We start from the raw sequence: 23,705 nt of genomic DNA, 5'->3' as shown, positions 1-23,705 counted from the left end.
TGCCTTTAACTAATTATTAAATTACATAATTTATTCCTATAAATTATTATTAAAATACGGGGTATTACAAGTTATCCTTAATGATTCTAATAATATTTGTATAACTACTCTAGTAATAATATAATTTGATATTAGAATATGGTGAAACAATTTGTGAGATCTAAAAACTATTTTTAGAGAGAATGAGGAGTAGTGGTAAGAATGAACAAAAATGCGTGAATGAATAATAGAGAACCATTTTCTCTATATTGTAGGGGGGGGCCGGTTTTGGGGGTCTTAGAAGGCCAATGCATGGCCTTCACCCTTTTGCTTTTGTTCTTCACAAGAAACTAGATGCAAGGCTACTTACAAATAGGTTATGATTGTGTTTTATTTAACAATTAAATAAAACACCCACTAACTTATAAACCCTCCCCTTTTTCGGTCCATTTCATAAAGTGGAGTCCATTTTATTTTGTCAATTGTATTATTGTATGGCATGTGACATATAATGAGTCATTTGTCATTTTAATGCATACTTAATTTATTAAATATCATTATTTATAAGAATAAATTACCTACAATAAATCAACTAGTAATTCATAATTACATGTAAATAAAATGGCTTATGTTAATATAATCTACAATATTTTGCAATTATAATTCACCAATCATTCTTAATCCAATTGTTTCATAAACAATAATTAATTTCAGTAATGAAAGCATTTCAATTACTAAAATGAATCTTATTTAATCAAATTACAATAAGATACTTATTCTTACTCACAAAACAAATTGTTCAATTTTAAGGAATTAATTAACTTGTATCATTATACAATTAATTAATTAATCTATTAAAGGAATTGTCTTATAGGTGTGACCTTAAGAGATCAACTGATCACCACAGTAAAACGACAGTAATATCAAACTCTAGTTAGCCAATCATTACGGATTAATGTTGATCCGTTGACTATATAATTGAATCATCCCTTAAGTATTCTTATTATGAGATTTAAACATGTGATCGCGGTATTGTCGAGGACACATACTCCAACAATATATATATGTATATATATATATATATGTATATATATATATATATATATATATATATATATGTATATATATATATATGTATATATATATATATATATATATATATATATATATATATATATATATATATATATGGTCGAGATCCGGTGAGAACCACTAGTATAATGAGAACCATGAGAACCACTAATAATAATAATAATAATAATAATAATAATAATAATAATAATAATAATAATAATAATAATAATAATAATAATAATAATAATAATAATAATAATAATAATAATAATAATAATAATAATAATAATAATAATAATAATAATAATAATAATAATAATAATAATAATAATAATAATAATAATAATAATAATAATAATAATAATAATAATAATAATAATAATAATAATAATAATAAGAAGAAGAAGAAGAAGAAGAAGAAGATAGGAGCCTTCTTACCCCTAGGTGTATTTTGAAAGTGGATATAAAAAAGGCTTTTGACTCCGTTAACTGGGATTTTTTGGCTGCAAGTTTGAAGTTGTTTGGGTCCCCCCCCCCCCCCAATTCATTAGATGGGTTTTGGCTTGTGTCACTACATCCTACTTCTCTCTCAATATCAATGGTGCCACTGAGGGTTTCTTCCAAGGCAAGCGAGGTCTGAGGCAAGGGGATCCTTTGTCCCCTTACCTTTTTGTTTTATGCATGGAAGTTCTTTCTAGGATGCTCAGAAAACTGCCTGCTTCACCTGGTTTCTCTTACCACCCTAAGTGTGTTAAGGTGAAACTAACACATTTAGTATTTGCTGACGACCTGTTGGTTTTTACCAGAGCTGATCTCCCCTCAGTTATGGCTGTTGCTCAATGTCTCAATTCCTTTGCTGCTATTTCTGGACTGCAAGTTAATGAAATCTAATATGTATTTTGGAGGTGTTGCTCCTTCCATTAAACAACTCATTTTGAACTCTACTGGGTATACTGAGGGTGAGCTCCCTATTCGATATTTGGGGATTCCCTTGTTTTGTTCTAGGCTCACTCAAAGGATGTTTAGTCCTCTTTTGGATAAGATCAGGGGGAATCTAGGCCACTGGGCAAATCATTTGTTGAGTTATGCTGGGAAAATTGCTCTTATTAAGTCTGTCATTTTTGGGCTTCAGAATTTTTGGGGCTCGAGTGTATTGTTACTTAAAGGTATTGTGAAAAAAATCCACAAGATGTGTAAGGACTTTCTGTGGGGCATTAAGGATGGGGCTCACAGGCTTGTTTTCAAGAGTTGGAACAGCTTTTGCCTTCCTCGTACTGAGGGAGGGGTGGACATCAAGGAAATCCTTAGCTGGAATAAAACGCAACTAATGATGGGGTTGTCGGGGTTGGTCGAGGTGCAGGCTAGGGTGAGGCAGGTTGGGTGGTGCTGAAGGTGGCTGGGGGTGGCGTAATAGGTGGCTAAAGGAGGGGGTTTGAGCGAAGGGGTTGAACACGGGATTTGCCGTGATTGATTAAGTGAGTGTGCTTTGTTTTTTTCGTAGTTCTCACGGGTAATAGTATGGGTTGACTTATTTAGTTTTAAGACGGGTTTTTATTTGGGTAAATCGAGTTTGTATTGGGTCGGGTTTTAATATCGTGACCTTTAATAAATATAATAAATAATTATTTTGAATAAGTAAATAAAAGGAATAAATAAATAATTAATTAATTAAATTAAATTGAATTATGATATTTTGATTAGGTGACGGTTGTGAAGAATTATAATCGGATTGCTTCAATTATTTGGATTTCTTAAGCTGCTTATTTGGAATCGTTTTCCAGGTAGGGATAATCCTACTCAACTCGACTTTTAATTATCTATGTTTGGTATGGTGGATTACTTACGTTAAAGTGAATTGATCGTATGTGAATTGTGTTGGTTGATATTATCGTAATTGTTGAAAGGGAGAATTTGGGTTTCTTTTGTTTTTCAGATTTTTGGGAAGTGAATGAATGAGAAAAATAAGGATGAAAACTTCCCTTATCAGCTGCCTCTGAACCCGCGGATTGGTCGATCGACCAGTTTACTCGGTCGATCGACCGATCCTTCATTATCGTGGCTTCTGGACTCTCCTTAGTGGTCGATCGACTATGTGACCCGGATCGATCGACCACTTCCTCTGCACGTAGCCTCTGTTCTTCCTCGATCGATCGATCGATGAACCTCCTAGTCGATCGACTGTTTGAACTGGCAATTGGAATTAAAATCGTCAAAATTCATTTTGCCATCATAACTTCCTGTCTTTCTCTCGCAAAATCCAGTAGACCACTTACGCACTTTGCATAAAATAAATTCCTGTAGAAATTATCAAAGGCGTACAATTTTCCCAAACCAAGAAATTGCAAATGCATGAAAATAAAGGAAACAAAACAAGAAAACTTAAAAAGCAAATTGAATGAAACAACAAAACGGAAATCCTAAATTACAAAATAACTACAACCTGGGTTGCCTCCCAGTTAGCGCTGGTTTAAGAGGTCCCGCACGACCTTGTTACCTCACTTCTCATCATCTGATAGCGGATCGAAGTACAAAACCTCGACCTTCCCAACATATGCATCTGATCCATGATAGTGCTTCACATATTGGCCATTTACCTTGAACCTTTCTCCAGCAGAGGTCTCCAATTCAACAGATCCGAACTTTGTGACATGTTTGTGACCGTATAGGGGCGGTCCACCTGGATTTCAGCTTACCAGGAAATAAACGGATACGAGCATTAAAAAAAAGTACCTTATCGCCAATATGGAACTCGCGCTTTATGATTCTCTTGTCGTGCGTGCCGCTTTGATTTCTCCTTGTAGATCCTTGCATTGTCATAGGCCAAAGTGACCTAAATTCCTCTAGCTCATTCGACCGTGTCATGCGTTTCTCACGAGAGAGGTTAGGATCCAAATTCAAATCACAAATAGCCCACCAAGACTTACGCTCTAACTCAACGGGTAAATGACATGTCTTACCATAAATCAATCGGTACGGTGACATCCCGATTGGCGTTTTAAACGCAGTTCTATAAGCCCATAAGACATCGCCTAACTTGAGACTCCAGTCTTTCCGTGATTTAGAAACAACTTTAGCTAAGACTTCTTTCAATTCTCGTTAGAAAGCTCAACTGACCAGTAGTTTGGGGATGATACCCCAAACCTCTACGATGTTGGACACCGAATTTAGTCAATAAAGCACTAAGTTGTTTCTCTTTAAAATGCATTCCCCTATCGCTAATGACAACCCGAGGGACACCAAAACAAGGGAAAATAATCTTTTTAAACAATTTAATCACGGCTTTTGCATCGCAATGGGGAGTAGCAATAGCTTCCACCCACTTGGATACATAATCTCTGACTACGAGGATATATTTATTACCTTGATTGCTCGGAAAAGGTCCTTGATAATCAATGCCCCAGACATCGAAAATCTCGACCTCAAGAATGCCTACCTGTGGCATCTCATGTCTCTTGAAATATTCCCGATCTTTGACAAGCATCGCATTCAAGAACAACAAAGCTGCGACAATAACGCATGCAAAGTTGGCCAATAGAAACCAGATTGGAGTATTTAGCTACGGTCTGGACGGACCGTGATGACCACCATAAGCGGAAGAGTGGCAAGCCTCTAGGATATCCTTCACCTCCCACTGAGGTACGCATCTCCGGATGAGACCGTCTGCGCATTCCTTGAAAACATAAGGATCATCCCAAAAATATTGTCCGGCATCATAAGCAAACCGCTTCTTTCACGCCATGAAAGCTCGGGTGGTATCCTACTCACACAGAAAGTTAGCAAAATCAGCAAACCACGGAGGTGGATAAGACCCTGAAGTAGTAATAGCTAACAAACTCTCATCAGGAAAAGAATCATTAATAGGCAAAGAATCCTCCCTTTCTGTCAGCTGCAGACGAGATAAGTGGTCAGCTACCACATTCTCTGCTCCTTTCTTATCTTTGATCTCCAAATCAAACTCCTGTAAAAGGAGTATCCACCTCAAAAGCCTTGGCTTTGCATCTTTCTTAAGAAAGAGAGTCTTCAACGCTGCATGGTCAGTGTAAACAATAACTTTAGAGCCTAACAAATAAGACCGAAATTTGTCTAAGGCAAAAACAACAGCTAGAAACTCTTTCTCAGTGGTAAAATAGTTGACTTGAGCCTCATCCAGAGTTCGGCTCGCATAATATATGGCATTCAAAGCTTTATTCTTTCGCTGTCCCAGAACTGCACCGATAGCATAATCGCTGGCATCACACATGATCTCAAATGGGAGGTCCCAATCGGTAATTTGAATGATTGGCGCAGAAACTAGGGCCTCCTTTAACCCGTTAAAAGCGACATGGCACTCATCAGTAAATTCAAAGACAGCATCCTTAAGAAGCAATTGTGTAAGTGGTTTAGCAATTTTTGAAAAATCCTTAATGAAACGCCGGTAGAAGCCAGCGTGACCTAGGAAACTCCTCACTCCTTTAACATTCACGGGAGGAGGTAATTGCTCAATCACCTGAACCTTTGCCTTATCAACATGTATACCTTTATCAGAAATCAGATGCCCTAACACAACTCCCTCATTGACCATAAACTGACACTTTTCCCAGTTTAAAACAAGATTAACATCTATACAACGCCGCATGACTTTATCAAGGTTAGCTAAACAACGATCAAAGTCACGCGCCATAAAGCGAGAAATCATCCATGAATACTTCCATAATATTCTCTATATAATCGGAAAAAATCCCCATCATGCACCCTCCGAAAGGTAGCGGGGGCATTACACAATCCGAAAGGCATTCTACGATACGCAAAAACACACTGTGGACAGGTAAAAGTAGTCTTACTCTGATCGTCCGGATGAATAGGGATCCGAAAAGAACCACGAATATCCGTCTAGAAAACAGAAAAATTTGTTAGAAGCAAGTCTTTCAGTCATTTGGTCAACAAAGGGAGGGGGAAGTGATCTTTCTTGGTGGCGGCATTCAACTGTCTATAATCAATGCACATCCGCCACCCTGTCACTACTCGAGTTGGTATTAATTCATTTTTATCATTTTTAACCACGGTAGTCCCTCCTTTCTTCGGGACCACCTGAACTGGGCTAACCCACTTGGAGTTGCCAACTGTATAAATAATACCTGCATCAAGTAATTTCATCACCTCAGCCATAACAACTTCCTGCATCTTTGGGTTCAACTTGCGTTGACCCTGTCTATAAGGCTTGTGGCCTTCTTCCAACTCTATCCTGTGCATACAGACATCGGGTGATGCCCTTAATGTCATCCAAAGAGTAACCTAAAGCCTTCTGTTTTTCTTAAGTACACACATCAAAGGCATATTTGGTCATCGTTAAGCTTAGAGCTAACAATAGCTGGTAGTCGCTCCGTATCATCTAGAAAAACATACTTAAGATTAGGGGAAGTGGCTTACGCTCTGGCACCTTTACCTCTACAAAGATAGACAGAATCGCTTCAATGGTGTAGCAAGTGTTCACCAAGTTATCGTTGGCCAGGCTCAAAAGCATCTCATCTTCTTCTTCATTGAGCTCGTAGCTCTCCATTGAGGCAACCAAAGCGTCTGGCTCCTCAGCATTCTCCACTGTATTACCTGCATACTCATCTAAATAGGTTAGATCAGCTAAGGGATCCTTGGCTAAGGATTCCCTCCAATTACAAGTAACAACCCTGTCAACAATATCAATGGAATAACACGTATCCTCATCAGCAGGTTCAGTTGCCTTGTGAGCAAGACTGAACTCAATGGTGTCATCCCCTACCTCTAAGGTGATGGTTCCGCGTTTGACATCTATCACAGCTCCAGCTGTATGTAAGAACGGTCTGCCTAAAATAATAGGTATCTGACTATCCTCTGCAATGTCCAAAACAACGAAATCTACAGGAATAAAAAACTTACCCACTCGAACGGGTACATCCTCTAGAACACCTATAGGTCTCTGAGTCGATCTATTTGCCATTTGAACGGTAATATCGGTCACCTTAAGTCTACCAATGTTTAACCTTTCGCAAACAGAATACGGCATGACACTAACGCTGGCCCCTAAATCACAGAGGGCCTTTCCAATTACGTGGTTACCTATAGTGCAAGGAATTGAAAAACTACCCGGGTCCTTTAATTTAGGTGGCACATTAACTTGTGAAAGAGCATTACATTCCTCCACAAACGCAACATTACCATTATCACGAAAATTTCTCTTACGATTCAAAATATATTTCATAAATTTAGCATAAGAGGGTACCTGGGTAATTAAATCAGTGAAAGGAACCGTTACCTCGAGATTCTGGACCATCTCCAGAAACTTACCAAACTTACGCTCCAGCTTGGTAGCCTTCAAACGCTCCGGATACGGGACTGCAACACTGGCCGTAGGATCAGTAACCTTCGGCTTCCGTAGGTTTAAAACCCCCGTCAAATCATCAATGAGTGATGAATCTTGCAAACTAGTTGACGGATTTGCATCCTGGCTTTGGAGTTCCATCGATCGATCGGTATGGATGGTCGATCGACCAAGTAAGTGGCGTGAAGCAGTTCTGTCGTAATTATCGTCATCGGTATCTCGTCGATCGACCGAGGATGTTGGTCGATCGATTTGGATGTGCTAGGTGTGAATAGTTTCGACCAGAAACTATTTTGTCGACAATTGATCGATCGATCGGGAATGTTGGTCGATCGACCAACAAGATCGCATTGACTCGTTTGCATCAGAATTCAAACGAACTTCTTCATCATTTCCCGAGTCTTCCTTTGGCTTGTCGGGAATTTCATAGGAAAGGCCACTTCTGAGATTGATGGCATTGATCGTCTCAACCGGCCCTTCACATTTAATTGAAGAATTAGCGGCTTGCTTAGCCTCCATATTCTCCAATTGTTTCACAAAATTCCGTGAGGACTCAATCCCGGCTGCTTCCATATTCGCCACTTGAACCAAGAGGAGTTGGACCATCTCTCTTAACTTCTCGATCTCATCTGAGTTTTGAATAGGAACTTCGACTTTCCCTTTGGAAGCTTCAGAAGTCTCGAGCTTCTCGAGACGGGTAGAAATGGAAGTCATAAGTGTCACTACAGCAGTCATTTCTTCACTTTGCTTTCGTGACTTACCACGTGAACTTCCAAACTCGGCTTTATGGACTGCCATCTCCTCAATGGTGTTCCAACCCTTACTTTGACCGGTATTTTTTTGAAACCTGCCATTAGCAGCTGCATCCAAGATGACCTTGTAATCATCATATAAAGCATTGTAAAATATATTGCAAAGATACCATTGCTGGAAACCATGATGAGGGACAGCTCGGACCAAACTTTTGAAACGTCCCCATGCTTCACAAAAATCTTCGTCGGCTCCTTGCTGAAAACTCGTGATTTTACTCTTCAAGGCATTAGTCTTCGAAAGCGGGAAGTACTTCTTGTAGAAGGCTAATGCTAAAGATGTCCAATCAGTGACTCCAGCTGCTACTCTATCGAGGTAGCGATACCAATCTCGCGCCGAATCCTTCAAGGAGTATAAGAACATGAACCCCTTTACTTCATCTTGAGTTACCCCCTCCGGTATAGGTATTGAACAGCAATAGTCCGTGAAAATTTCCATATGTTTCAAGGGGTCTTCATCCGGTATACCAGCAGGAATCGATTCCGTTCCACTAAATCAATATAAGAGGAACGAAACTCGAATTTTAGGTAGAAGGGGTAGGTAACTGTTGCCCCTTTGGAAGGTGGTGCTCCTTTGGCTGAAAATTATCATATATCGTAGCCATAACTTCCAAAATGAGAGTATTCAAGTCTTCCTCTCAAAAACCTGTCTTCTAACTGTGCAAAAGCAAAACTAGAAGCAAAGGTAAGCAACGGCTTCAAGGAACAAAAGTTCCCTGAGACAAGGAAAATAAACTAAAATAAAGCAAACAGAATTACACCGTCTCCCCGGCAACGGCGCCAAAATTTGATACCGTCGTTTAGTACCAAAAATAGATTTATAATTCCAAACTAAAACTATAGCTAGTGATAGTAAGGGTCGAACCACAGAGAGACAAGGTTGATTTTGTTTGCTATTTTTCAGTCTATAAAGTAACGATAAATTGAGGGTTTGAAATCGATTGATTAACTGGCTAATTGCTAAAATGAATATTCTTAACAAGATAAAAAGAGGATCGGGAATTTCGGTTCACCATGGCAAATAACAGGTCAGTCAAGCAGCAGAGATCTCATAATACGGTCTCAGGGAAAATAAGCTAGTCTTTCGATCAAAGCTCAAATAACCTCACGGTCTAATAATTCCCTAGAATTTATCAAAGTTTTCACTCAAGAGAAATTCTAAATCTAGCGATAAATCAAATTACCAATCTTTCGACCTAGCAAAGAAATCCATCAAAAGATAACAAGACCAATACGGAAGAACTCATGCTACACAACTATCCTAATTTAATACCATGGCTCACCTTATTCCCAATCAAAGAATTACCTACGCATAATCATGACTACACTAATTGCGAAATTAATAAATAAGGACAAATTCAACATGATGGAATCTAACTAGAACACAGGAGAGAAATTCAATTACTGAAATTAATTGATGAAACAAGAATTAAATTAACAAGCAAAAATAAGAAAAGGAAGAATTGCATAAAAGGCTTACTAATTGAATATCAAGAACAAAGCATTCGAATCAAAGGTTTCCGTCTCAAGCTAGATCTGAAAACTAAGTTTTTTCCAGAAAATGAAAGACATAACCTAAAAGTTGATGCGTTCTCATGATAAAAAGATACCGAAAGTTAATTACAAGTTAGGCTTTTAAAAGTCTAACACGGAAAATTAAACGTCAGCTCGAAATCAGGTCGATCGACTGATCAGCACGGTCGATCGACTGAACATGCGGAAAAAGAGCTTTCGTCGAGCTCCGGTGGTCGATCGATCAAAGGCGTAGTCGATCGACTGAAAATGCTGTGCAGTGGCTCCTTGTTGCTTCCAAACAACTCTTCACTCCTTGCACGCATCTCAAGGTGAGTGAAATGAACTCTCCTTCCTCTTGGCTTCCTTGAACTTGCTTCCGGAGAAGGAACTTGGCTTGATTTAGCCTACTTCCACGCATTCCTACAATAAATCTAAGAAAATGCAAAGTAAACCGTTTCGGGAGAAATAGTAGCCTTAAGCTATCAATTATGCATGGAAATACGTGCCAAAACCGCAGATAAAGTGTATAGAATATGCACGTATCACCCGGTGTGGGAACAACCGCGGGGGGGAGTCGGAATCCCGCCAATATTGCACTATAATCGAAGTTGAAAACGCAAGTAAGGAAATACAATGATTATTTTGCTAAGGAATTGTTGCCAAGTGTAGACAGGAATTTTGATAAGTATTGTGCTGATCTTGCTGAAGTTCGAATGCCTTGAATGTTCTCCTTTCCTTGCCTTATATTGTAACACCCCGTAAATTTGAAGACCTTTATTATATTTTAAAAATAATATTTTAATCTATTTTAATTTAATATTAATTTATTTGAAATAAAATTTATTTGATAAAATATAATCTTATTTTATTTTGAAGAAATGTAATTATTTTTGATAGTTTAGAAATGTTTAAAAGTGATTTAAACTATATTTAAACCTTTTCCTTTGATAAAATAGATTTCGGATAAAAGTCGTAAAATTGGGAGTTTCCCATTTCTTACGGTCGTTGGGTAAACGACTTTGGATATTGGGCATATGAGTACTTAATCTTTTAGTAAAATCGTGTTTAAGAACTTTAATATTCTCGGAAATCGCGTTCGACGAATATTTCTAATTACCGTCGAAACAAACCCCAAAACGTAAACAAATGACCCATCTCCCCATGCCTTTTGGCTGGCCACCTACCCTCCATTGTCCCCTCTTTCAATTCTCATTTCCTCCATAATTCACTCTCTCTCTTCCTTTCATCAAACACCACATTCATCTCAAAAATCCTCCTTACAATCCCTAAATCCACCATAAATCCTTCATTTCTCCACCAAATCTCATAAAAATTATATATTTGGAATCCTCACTTCAATCATCATCTACTATTAAGCTTTATTTTCATTTCACCCAATTTTGTTTTAAGGCTCATCTTTTAGGGTTTTCGAATTTAAGCATAATAATTGTGTTTTTGTTGTTCTTATAGGTGAAGAATTTGAAAATGAGTTAGGTGACTCATATGTGGTTGAAGATGAAGAGTAATTTTGGGTTTTAGAAGCTTTCTCAAGTTATTACTTGTCTCTTTGTTAGCTTAAGGTAACTATTCTGAGTTACTCGACGATTTAATGTCACATAGTAGTTGTATTTGTTGTTTGTTGTTGTTTGTTGTTGTTTGAGACGATCTTGTTGATAAATGAATGAATGGAGTAAGATAAGTATGCTTATGTTTAATTTATGTTACCCATTTGTATATTATTGTTTGGAACAAATTTGGATGAGGAATTATGTGTTGTGACAATTCCGTGTTTTGGCTGGAACGCGTCAGTACCGGAATGAGACGGTTTCCAATGTTTCCAAAAATATGACAGATTGAACGGCATCGAAAAATTAGGTGGTTTAGCCACTTGAATCACTCAATTCGGAGTCCGTATGAGTAAATGGCGTCGTTTTATCGATTAAAATTTATAGAAAAGTTTACCCTTGTGTGAGACGGTTATTTATGCTATTTTATTATGCGAGAATCTTGTGGAATTAGTTATTTTGTAAGTTGGAATGTTTTCTTTATGTTGATAGTGTTCACATGATAGAAATTGGAAATGGCATGAGAATGATATTGTGATGAATTTTGTGATTTGGGCCAAAGTAGGCCAAGACTCTGAGCTGGGCTAGATTGACCGAATGAGTTTGGTCAAACTAGGTTTAAACCGGTCAGCCTCGATTTGACCGATGACCCGTCGCGGGACTCGGGTCGAGGGTTTGTCTTTGAGGTGAAATTGGTTGTTATTGGATGTTTTATGTTATGCCTTGATATTTGTAATTATCACTTCACATGTTGGTTGTTGGATGCTTTGGATGCCTTATGCTTGAGTCTTGTTGCCTCTTTGCCATTTTAGCTTGTTCTCATGGATTATGGTACTGTTGGTTAGCTGGAATTTGGATTATTATTGATATTGGAGATATTGTTGGATTGTCAGCTGAATAAGCTCTTGCGTAACCTTTCATATGCTAGGGTGTGTATGATCATTTGTGTGTGCAAGTTTGGACTCTTTGCCCCTCTTATGGTTAATTGAGTGTCCTACTTGTCTTGTGTGGTGTGGGCTAAAGTATTCAAGCTGGGACTAGGTCCTAGGTGAGTATTTCGGCCTTCATCACAGATAGGCCATTATAGTCTTTGACGAGTGTATGTTCATCGCTTAATAGCCTTTGTGTCTTAGCTTGGTGGGTTTATATCCAAGTTAGGGCATGACCTCCTGACGTACTCTTAGAAGTATGTGGTCAGCTTATGTACTAGCCAACCCTTTGGTGGACTCCTTAGGGGTACTCATGTGTTGTTATCATGGGTCTTGGATGCGGTAGTGTTCTGCATGTCGCTAGGTTTGCGCAGGTTTAGGACTAGGGTGTTTACCTTACCTTGTGGTATAGACTCGAGTTACAGAGTGACTATTGACGGTACTAGGAACTTATGTCTGTCTCTAGATATATTGTCCTTTCTTGTTTGATGATTCTATGAATCATAGAAGGTGAGATGCAAGCCGGCTATGGTTGATAGAGTTTGGATTCCTAGATGTTATGTTATTCACATGATAGTGTAGTATGAGTCGGTGTAGTATTCACATGCTAGGACTATGTGTTGTTATATTGTTGTTCACATGATAAGCACGATTGTCTAGCATCTATATGCTAAGGCTATGTGGTATTCATATTCATATTCTTATGTTTACATGTTATATTAATTATGACATTTCGTGGCTGGGAGAACTCGGAGTTACTCCCCACTGACTGTGGCTTTCGTATTTGTATAAAATGCGATCGACAGGTATGGTGATGCTTACATGGGGTTCATGGACGAGCTAGCGAGCAAAGTAACCTTGGGACCTAGATTGGCTTTATTTTATTGTGACCCTTAAACACTTTTTATGTCATATACTTTTTAGGGACATATGTCTCCCTTTTTCATATTTGGGTTGTATAACTTTGTTTCACGACTTTAGCGATGTTTTATTTATGAGATTTATTTTAGACCTTGCATGTTTGACACCTTCCCATTTGGATATATTTATAACAGGTTCAGGTTTTTAAAATTACAGGTTTTTACCCAAATGAACCTATTACAAACATATCCATGCAGTTTTTATCTAGAATTATGTGTTTACTTTTCCGCAATGAATGAGGGTGTCACAGTTGGTATCAGAGCATATTTGCTCCCGACGCACGTTTGTGCACCCCCGATATAAATAACTTGACCTTAAAATAATAAACTTGAGAGATGGGTAGGATGGATAGACTTAGGACCATATGTTGTAGTCTCTTTGTGATTGCTCTTTGTTAGGTTCTAACATGTTTTTTTATTGTCATTTAATCATTGTTATGCCCTTGGATCAATAACCGTAAACCTACCGACGTGAAGAACAAGATTTGGTACCTATTGCCGAGGATTGAAGATTTGTTCAACTCTTGAAGGATGATTCTACTTTCTCGAAGATGTTTCTCATTCTTTGTGTACCTTGCCTTACTCTTTATTTCTTAATGCTCGCTTCTTCTTCTAAACTCTCTTTTCTCTCCTTAGGAGTGACTCTTGTACCCTCCCAACTTGTGTTTTGTTCCTTGCTTATCTTCCCTTAACGCCTTTTTATAGTACTCTTTCTTTTGAGCAATGTTGGCCTTGGTTGGAGAATTTGACTTTTGAGGAGATTGTTTGTGGTTAACCCATAACCCTGGTTTTGAGAGGTTGTGATGTTAGAAAGACCTGGGTAGTGTGATGAGACATACTTAATGATTCTTAGACCTAGATCCTTAATAAAGTGAGTATTCTTGATTGGTGGATTTTGTGTTGTCAAGTGTGAGTTGCGTTTGTTACTAAGGCTATAGAACTTGGCTTTGTTGTTTAGGTTTGGGATTTGAGAGCCTTGGGAAGTGTAGTGAGACATGTCTTGGGATACTAGTGCTTGGTACTTGACTTTAAATGGATGAAATTGAATGGTGGAATATTTGAGAAACCCTTTCTAGGAATTTATAGCTTGGTATTCGGATCTTTGATTGAGGATTTTACTATTTTGAGAAACCCATGGTTGACACTAGTTGGATATGAGTATAGCTTTGTTGGAACTTTGACCTTGATCTTGTGGAAGTTGTTTGTGGATGTTTGAGGATTTGGAGTGGTGAAATCACACTTATAGTGGAGTACCCTGTTTCAGGGAATAGGTTAGGATGAAGTAACATGAGCGTTTTGAGGAAATTCTTGGGAGTGATGTGGTTATAAGTTTTGTTGCTAAGAATTTTTCGGAACCGCTTAGGTTGATGTTGTTGTTTGAGATTTGAGTACCTGGCGTTTCCTTGTTGTCTAATTTCCTTTCTTCTTTGACCATGAGCGTTACCGTTCATACCTCCTTTCCTCGCTTCATCTTGCTCCTCCCTTAAGTTTGATGCTAGTGACCTATAAAAACTCTATCTTTGACATCCTTGTTGACCTTACCTGAGGATGGTGTGGACTACAATGTTTATTGTGATGCTTCAAAGCACGGCCTAGGTTGTGTCGTGATGCAAAACCGAAGGGTTATTGCTTATGCTTCTCGACGACTGAGGGTTCACGAGGTGAACTATCCGACTCATGATCTTGAATTAGCCGCCGTGGTACATGCCTTGAAATGAGGCAAAGAAGATGGCTAGAGTTGGTGAATGATTATGATGCCGAGTTGATTTATCATGAAGGGAAAGCAAATGTGGTGGCCGATGCTTTGAGTAGGAAGACTAGTCACTCTTTGAGCACTATCCGTGTGTTACCTGATGAACTTACCACGGAATTTCAAAAGTTAGGGATAAGCCTGGTTGGGAAGGGCTTTGACTATCTTAGTGCCTTGAGTACAGAACCCGACTTTTACCGTGAGATCCGTACTTGCCTACCTGAGGATGCTACTTTCAAGTCCATTCAAGCAAAAATCCAACTTGGGCAAGCTAAGGATTGTGTGGTGGATAGTGATGGATACCTTCGTTACCAAGGTAGGATGTATGTTCCGAGAGTAGCCGAGTTGAGGAAGAAGATCCTTGATGAAGCTCACCTTTCTCCTTACTCTATTCATCTTGGTGGTGACAAGATGTATAAAGACTTGAGATTACAGTTTTGGTGGCCTAGGATGAAGATTGATGTCCTAGAGTATGTTAGCAAGTGTCTTTTTGTCGGAAAGTGAAGATTGAGCATCAGAAACCCGGGGGTTTGCTACAACCTTTGGATGTTCCCCTTTGGAAATGGGAGTCCATCTCCATGGACTTTGTGATGGCTTTACCTAAGACTGCTAGCGGAAAAGATGTTGTTTGGGTGGTTGTGGATCGATTGACCAAGTGTGCTAGATTTATACCTATCAAGGAGACATGGAACTTAGTTGTCCTAGCTGAGGTCTATGTGAGGGAGATAGTACGCTACCATGGAGTGCCTAAGGATATAGTTTCAGATCGTGACCCGAGATTCTGTTCCCGTTTCGGAACTACCTTGCAAGAAGCCATGGGTAGTAAGCTACTGATGAGTACCGCTTTTCATGCCGCTACAGATGGGCAGACTGAGAGGACTATCCAGACTTTAGAGGACCTCCTCCGTGCTTGTGCTTTAGACTTCCACACTTCTTGGGAGAAGTGCTTACCTCTTGTTGAATTCTTCTACAACAATAGCTATCATACTTCTATCAAGATGTCACCTTATGAAGCTTTGTATGGTAAGAAGTGCCGTAGTCCGGTCTGTTGGGATCAAGTCCAAGATGCTCATGTGTTGGGACCCGATTTGGTGACTGAGACAATCAATCAGGTTCAGATCATTCGAGAGCGTATGAAAGCCGCTCAAGACAGACGTAAATCTTATGCCGATGTCCGTCGTCAACCACTTGCCTTTGAAGTTGATGATCGGGTATTCCTTAAGGTGTCACCTATGAAAGGAGTGAAACGTTTTGGTGTGAAAGGAAAGCTGAGTCCCAAATACATTGGACCTTTCCGTGTGCTTGAGAAGATTGGTCCCGTTGCTTACCGTTTAGAGTTGCCCCCGAATTTGAGCAAGGTTCATGATGTCTTCCATGTATCTCAGTTGAGGAAGTACATTAGTGATCCGAGCCATGTCATTCAAGAAGAAATCCAAGATTTGGAACCTAACTTGGCTTTGGAAGAAAGGCCGATCCGAATCCTCGAAAGGGCAAACAAGCAACTTAGAAACAAAGTGGTGCCCCTAGTTCGTATCCTTTGGCGTTGTGGAAATATCGAAGAAGAAACTTGGGAGCCTGAATCTTCTATGTTAGCTAAATATCCCGAACTCTTCTCGTGAGGTACTTTCCGTTCCTTTATCTAATCCTTGTGAGTTTTAGCTATCCTTTCGAGTGTTCCTCTCCTTCTCTTAAATACTCTCCGCGTTAGTAGTCCTTGCTTAGTTGTTTAAAAGTCGTAGTTAGAGTTTGGTCATAGCTAGTGGAGTTATTATCCTTATTATAGAGTTTCGAACTAAAGACTTTTGAAAATGTTTTAAAGTTTTTCCACGGGTTTTAACGTCAATGAGTAGTAAAGCTCGTTAATGGAGACGTCCGATAATTGGTTTTCTCATTTGTTGGTGTAAAAATATATATTTTTATGTCTTTGATTTGGAATGTTGATGTTCTTGAACGGCCGACGAGGATATTCCGTTCCATTGAAAAGACACTTATATTTCATACGTTCACATTTTGAAGATTTTGTTCACTTGATTTTAAAGAGATAGACCTACATATATACAATGTTCCTTCTTCTAAGTTTCAGGGACGAAACTTTTTAAAAGGAGGGATGATTGTAACACCCCGTAAATTTGAAGACCTTTATTATATTTTAAAAGTAATATTTTAATCTATTTTAATTTAATCTTAATTTATTTGAAATAAAATTTATTTGATAAAATATAATCTTATTTTATTTTGAAGAAATGTAATTATTTTTGATAGTTTAGAAATGTTTAAAAGTGATTTAAACTATATTTAAACCATTTCCTTTGATAAAATAGATTTCGGATAAAAGTCGTAAAATTGGGATTTTCCCATTTCTTACGGTCGTTGGGTAAACGAGTTTGGATATTGGGCATATGAGTACTTAATCTTTTAGTAAAATCGTGTTTAAGAACTTTAATATTCTCGGAAATCGCGTTCGACGAATATTTCTAATTACCGTCGAAGCAAACCCCAAAACGTAAACAAATGACCCATCTCCCCATGCCTTTTGGTTGGCCACCTACCCTCCATTGTCCCCTCTTTCAATTCTCATTTCCTCCATAATTCACTCTCTCTCTCTCTCTTCCTTTCATCAAACACCAAATTCATCTCAAAAATCCTCCATACAATCCCTAAATCCACCATAAATCCTTCGTTTCTCCACCAAATCTCATAAAAATTATATATTTGGAATCCTCACTTCAATCCTCTTCTACTATTAAGCTTTATTTTCATTTCCCCCAATTTTGTTTTAAGGCTCATTGTAACACCCCCATACTCCAAGTGCCTTACCAGGACCACTCAGGTATAAAGATGCTACCATCTCGGTTACCCGAGGCAATGAATATCATAAGACAATAAAGAAACGTACTTTAAAAGTAATTATAGTTTAAGTGATTACATAACAAAACCAACTGTAAGCAAAATACAACTGTTCTCAAACTATAAACCAACTGAATGAAACTGTCTTGACAAACACAGCGGAAGACTAAAGACTCTGATATGTGATGACTCCATCCTGACTAGATCCCACGCATATCCAAGATATACTGTCAAACAATCGCTCACCACTCCCGAATGGATCACCACGGTTTTAAAACATTTAAACAGGTCGGTACTAATCACACAACTCAATATGTCAACAATAAGATAAACAGCGACCTTTAATCACACACACACAACCACACAAATCCCAACAATCTCAATCACCGATCGTCCACTTTGGACCACCCCCGATGGGGGACCGCATCGTACCCACCAAATCCCCGCTCCTCATAATGAGCGATAACCCTGTCCATTAATGTGCACATCCCCTTCCGTGGCGGGTTCCACGAAGGGCGAAACTAGGGCGTGAAGCCACTCCCGCAAGTGACCCCACTCAGCCGAGGACACGCCTCGAGAACCAGAGACAAACAATCACAATCAACAAACCGTCACAATACAATTACTATATTATTCAATCAACCACAATACATCAACAATCATCCCATTATGGGACTAATACTGAGTAGGAAATCCTACCTGGAATGCAACACAAACATCAGACAATCTAGCAGCTGTCTCAAAACCTTTCCTCTACGAACCCTTCTCCTATACACATAATCATATCATCACTACCACATCAACAAAAAACATAGAAAACCCCCAATCCCCAAAATTAGGGTTTAACCAATTCTAACGAAACAGTATAAAATTTATATGTAATGCTTACCCTCGACACAAGGATCACAACGGTGTGAAGAACGATGAAATCCGACACCTCTAGCTCCGGAATTTGCTAATGATGCGATGACAGACAAACTACGTAACTCATTTTTTCCTCACTTAGGTTTTAGAATAGATAAAAGAAACTAATAAAAGTGATGGACAACCTTTTATACTTATCTCGCATCATTTAACAAAACCCGACAAAACATCCCCCGTAAACCGGCTACTCGATCGAGTAGCTGAGTACTCGATCGAGTGCCCCCTTACTCGATCGAGTACCCACGTTACTCGATCGATTACCCAACAGATCAGAAACTATTTTAAAACGCAACTCACCCTTACTCGACAGAGTAAGGCCTACTCGATACAGTACCCAGAGACTCATATATCCGTAGTATTACAGTCTTCTCTCCTTAAAAAGAACTTCGTCCCCGAAGTTCAACCCATACATGAAACAACCATGCTAACTCGACCAAACATAAAACATGAACCCTTGACACCCACTCCACCAACTATGTTTACTTCCTTAACATGACTCACGATATCGTATCCACCACATATATATCTCTCACGACACCAACTCCATTCATAACCAACTACCATCCTCTAACGCTGCTAGCTCCATAGTATCATCCACTATCAAATCCAAAATCAAGACTCTCATAGACATCAAACGGAATGTTACATTCTACCACCCTTAAAAGGAACTTCGTCCTCGAAGTTTACTAACACTCATAAACATCATCATTCAACTGTCAACACTGGTGAAATATTCTCACACTCCTAAACATCGAACTACTACAAGCACGGTCATGATCTTTAACAAAATTAACCACAACACGAATCAACCTTTTACTCGACATCGGGACTCAAACTTCCAAATATATTACCATATGCACACCCATCAAAATCTCTTTTATCGCATCCTACTCCTCTTAAGATAAATGTTACGTCCTCGTAACTCGCTAATACTAAATCCTAGATATATCTTTTCATTATCCTCATCACCACCGCATGCCAAAGATAACCACCTATAACCTAAACACTCGCCATGCACATATCCAAGGCTCCCTTACTTAAACAACTCTCATAATTCACTTCACTCGTCACACCACCTAACCTATACCACAAAATACTTAGCTTAACCCAAAACTTCCCTTGTTCCCTATTACCGCAACATGACACACCTCTCTATATAAACTATATAAAACGCTTATCGCCAAAAGCATAACTCACGATCCATCCTTGTTACGTACACTCACACTAGATCCTCAAGTTCCTTTCTTTCATTACCTCACAACTCATTCATAACTCAACATGACATCATTTCCCAACACCCTACACTCTTTGTCTCAACAAAAGATTATGAACCACCTACTGACTTTCGGATCGTTACCACACATGTTCTACGAATCACTTACCATGACTATGACTACCGATGCCTCATCTTAAAACAAGATCAAAATTGTTGTAACAACCTCTTACAACTGTGCCCTATCAACAGAAAATCATTATACCATGACAACAACAAAACATACACAACTTTCTCCCATATCATACTCTACCCTCACACCCAAGCTGAAACTGGTTAGAAACATCAACAAACAAAACAACAATCTACATGTTCAACCAAAACTCACAAGGAACAACAGCAAACAAAACAACAATCTATGTATAACTGGTATGCACTTTCCCAAACTCGTATCATAATCATCCCGCCTACTCCACCACAACCGGTGACGGCATCACAACACCGTCAGTCAACAGCCGCACCGCTGCAGATGCGAAAATACCCGCATCACAACACGAAGTACCGTGCCCGGATCACCACCCGAGGCACCACAACCACACCGATAGACATCACAACTTACACAAACCCATAAACACTGACCCAGCATAACTTCTCAGACAAGAAAAACTTACTCAAATCCACTTTATTAAATCACAACGCAACATATTATATGGATAAACAGATAAGCACCTCCGGAACATCATCTCTACCATTTCACGTAATACGCATGTGTTATCAATACACATAAAATTATAACTAGCCATGTCAAATCAATCAAATTATTACCTTTTTAGCCTCATTCCATTATATTGTCGTACCCTACATATATCACAAACATTCATATAACAGCTTTATAACTATCACACCATACCGCTTCTCGTGAGGTCAGAACCTCACACAAACATTTATACACATCATAGATCCATAATCACATCCAACTAGTCAATCCTGATCACGTAAGTTACCACTCAACAAAGGTTACCTGACGCCCGAGCTTAACTCGCATGCCCTTCATCACATTCTTCCATTCGCATAACCAGCACCTTCTGCCATACATAACTATACAGCTAACACTCACTATGAGAAACCGCCTCCTAAGACTATGTCTTATACTTCCTCACAACCATACCTATCAATTCAATCTCTACAAAATTAGCCTTTTTAGAATTGTCATCTTTCCTATTTATCATTAACCTTAACCACTAGCGACAACACCTCCGCACAACTACCGTTCGTACAACAAACTTCTTACACTCATCTCTAAACATCACCGTTTCTTCCCTATCTTTGGTTATCATCCCCAATAACGAGCATCAAATCCATCAACAAAATTACCTCAACATTATTCCCAAGACTGTCCTTAATTGTATCATCATCTAACTCTCCACCAAAATCTCATATCCTGCAGATATTCTACCAACTTTTTACTTTCCTTAATTCCTCAAAACTCAAGACTAATCTTGTTGTTCCGAAGCTCCTGTATAATCATTAATTCAATTCCTCATGATAGTATCATGCATCTTGACGATTCCTTACTTTTATATCACGTAAATCCGGTGAACATTTTCTTAGTTTTACTCCCCTCATGCTTTTCTTTTTTTACACTCGACTAAAGCAATTAACCATACAACTTCTCATTACTTCTTCCTAACTCTTTAGTACTCCGATCACCTTCTCATTGCTCCAAAATTCCAATCCCATTATTTCTTATCGATATTATCTCACTCTTCCTTACCATGGGTCCCCTCTCATCACTCCACTCACTCACACTTGTCACTAATTTGTCCATAAAAAAAAAAATCAATGTTTAATGTTCAAACAATTACATCTCCCTCATTACATTTCTAGAAATCAAAATTCTTTTTATACCGTTAATTGCCCAAGGAAATCACACATTAGTTTCGTCTCTCGATAACACAAATTTTCAAACTCAGTCACTATCTGCAGATCCACGTCGCGACATGTCTCCATTAAGTTCACTATATACCACTTTTCTCAATTCCTCTAAAACGACCTTTCATTACATATATTCTTACTCAACACTATTTCTAACCATCTCCTTCCATATTTCGTTATACATCTCAGGTTGCTACTATCCACATACTTTCTTTCAATCTTTTCATTCTCACGTTCCTTAAACTTACATCACTCTTTGCCCACATTCACTTACTCTTATATTACTCAACACACAATCATATCACTCATCCCGTCTCACAAAACATGCTCTATGCCTCAATTAAGCCATACCAATCTCCCTTTTCTTTTTCCACTATCTATCACAACTCATAGAACTCATGTCCTCCCACCGAACTCCTACTCACCACAGGTGCCACTCACTACACCATAAGATTGGGTAACTTACGCATCAGGATCAACATACATGTAAAACGGTGCATAAAGAAGCAAAATAATACCTTTGAATTAAACATAATATGCAACAAATGTCAAAAGATAAGCATATGACCCAAAATAGGGGTCACTAGATCGAGTACAGGCCACTCGATCGAGTAAGTGACTTACTCGATCGAGTGGGTGAAGATCAGAAGCACGTAAAACAAATTACCAGGGCCACTCGATCGAGTAACTGACGTACTCGATCGAGTTCCCCCCTACTCGATCGAGTACCAAGGCTACGTGATCGAGTACCTACGCATTTCTCAGCACTGTCCAGTTTTTGTAAAACAACCATAACTCACTCATTTCTTGGTCGTTTTGGGCGTGTGACCTATCGTTAGAATCGTAAAAGAACAAGCTATCACCTCCAATTGGAATCACATTAAAATCATTTATACATCTCAAGTTATAACAGTTTAAAGACAACTTTGCTGTAATCAGACGACATAACTATTTGATTTTTACTTCCAAACAACTTAGACAACAACCAAGCAAACAAAACCAATCCAAAACTCATAAAACCAGTATTCTTAGTCATATGTTACTATCTTCAAAAGCCAAGCAACAAATAACTCGATGCACATATATCATTCAACTTACCAATCACATATTACCCACATGTTTTTATTATATAACTTTACGTAAACAAAATTACAATTATATGACATCAAGTATCATATTCACATGTTACTAGCATAACAAAATTATAACATCTCTTCCATCATACGACATGCTTAAAAAAATATCATATTATCATGCAACACTTATCATCTTTTTCCACCAATTATTCATGCTCTTACTCAAACTTTCAGCTATATAAACTCGTACAACACTACCAACAACATATATGTATACATAACTCTATGTATAACTCAAATCAAACAAATTTTCCTCCCGTATCTCTATAATGCCATATCGTAAAACAACTATCATGCTTTCAATCAATAACTTACGAAATCACATCATCACATCTTTTCTACACATTCCCATTCTCCACATACATACATCCACTGATTCATGCCACACATCACCATATAGGTACACAATTCACAAGATAAACACATAGCGATCCCGACTCATATCCCATGGTGACCGGTTCAAAATTGTAGGGCGAGCGACTTTAGGACGTCTCCCAAGTCTTTGCATTAGCTCCTACAACCTTTACCCCGGGTTCATTTTAATTGACTCCCTATATTCATTAAATTCATTGGTTAAAGGTTTCAGGATCGTCGCTCTGATACCATTTGTAACACCCCCATACTCCAAGTGCCTTACCAGGACCACTCAGGTATAAAGATGCTACCATCTCGGTTACCCGAGGCAATGAATATCATAAGACAATAAAGAAACATACTTTAAAAGTAATTATAGTTTAAGTGATTACATAACAAAACCAACTGTAAGAAAAATACAACT

General features: G+C 38.5%; 1 non-coding gene across 1 annotated transcript; it reads left to right on the top strand.

The window, feature by feature from the left end:
• The first annotated feature begins 8,315 nt into the window (after window positions 1–8,315).
• Window positions 8,316–8,424, top strand: LOC141645036 (small nucleolar RNA R71). Its single transcript, XR_012544631.1, has one exon. It is a non-coding gene; the product is annotated as a small nucleolar RNA R71 (small nucleolar RNA).
• Window positions 8,425–23,705: the final 15,281 nt, after the last annotated feature.

The sequence above is a fragment of the Silene latifolia genome, chromosome 2, assembly GCF_048544455.1.
Source record: "Silene latifolia isolate original U9 population chromosome 2, ASM4854445v1, whole genome shotgun sequence".
Classification (NCBI taxonomy): domain Eukaryota; kingdom Viridiplantae; phylum Streptophyta; class Magnoliopsida; order Caryophyllales; family Caryophyllaceae; genus Silene; species Silene latifolia.
This window is presented reverse-complemented; position numbering and strand designations above follow the sequence as displayed.